This window comes from Pteropus medius, unplaced genomic scaffold (assembly GCF_902729225.1).
Source record: "Pteropus medius unplaced genomic scaffold, Ma_sr-lr_union100, whole genome shotgun sequence".
NCBI classification, from domain to species: domain Eukaryota; kingdom Metazoa; phylum Chordata; class Mammalia; order Chiroptera; family Pteropodidae; genus Pteropus; species Pteropus medius.
The window spans coordinates 18,977,618-18,978,495 of record NW_024349797.1 but is presented as its reverse complement, the minus strand read 5'-3'; the positions used below and the strand labels follow the sequence as shown (position 1 = coordinate 18,978,495).

The following is an 878-nucleotide window of genomic DNA, read 5'->3' as shown; positions in this document are numbered from 1 at the left end:
CGAACTGCCGTGCCGAAATTTCCAATGTAAGGTGGTCTCCAGGGGGCAGATGGACGGACCAGGGTAGCCCTGCAGCTAGGTTACAACCTGGCTCCCCCGAGCCTCACTGTGTCTGAGCGGCTGGGCACTTATTCGTGAATCCCTAGTGAACAGTTTGGAGGCCAAGATCCGCCCTGAGACTGAACTTGACAAAGTGCCTAAAAGTGAGTCTCTTGGTCTAAAGCCACGCCACCCTGAACGTGCCCGATCTCGTCTGATCTCGGAAGCTAAGCAGGGTCGAGCCTGGTTAGTACATGGATGGGAGACCACCTAGGAAGATCAGGTGCTGTAGGCGTAAAAAATTAGAAAATAAGGGATTTAAAAATTAGAAAATAAGCCAACAAAGTCTTTGTAATCTCTGAGGTCAACCGAGGGTTGCCTCGCCTAAAAAGAATAAAAGTAAGGGACCTGGCAAGGGGCCAGCAGGCCTGACAGGAGGAAGGTAACCCTTCGCGGTCTGTAAGTGGCCCCCACTTCAGGGCCGGGTGCGCCCTCCCTGCAAACAGAGCCCTGGGCCTCCCAAGGTTGGTGCCTTGGCTCCCAGCGGCAGCTTCTGCTCTCAGCAAACCCCCTCGGCTCGCGGTCCCCACTGCGTCGACCCCCAGTCCCACGAAACTGTGTGAGGCAGCCCGCCCAGCATCCCGGCGAGGGACACGTATCCCCACTTCACAGATTAGGAAACTGGCTCTCAGAGAGGTCGAGGAGTTGTCCCAAAGTCATGCAGCTAATAAGGGGTGGATCTAGATCCAAAAGCAGCTGGGGCCCTCAGAGCCACACGGACCAGCAGACAGAAGTCCGGCAGCCTCCCCTCCCCTCTGTCCTCCCCTCTGTCCTCCCCT

The 878-nt window shown here is 56.7% G+C and overlaps 1 pseudogene; it reads left to right on the top strand.

Annotated features, from left to right (window-relative positions):
* Window positions 1-215: 215 nt before the first annotated feature.
* LOC120619826 (uncharacterized) lies at window positions 216-334 on the top strand (annotated as a pseudogene).
* Window positions 335-878: the final 544 nt, after the last annotated feature.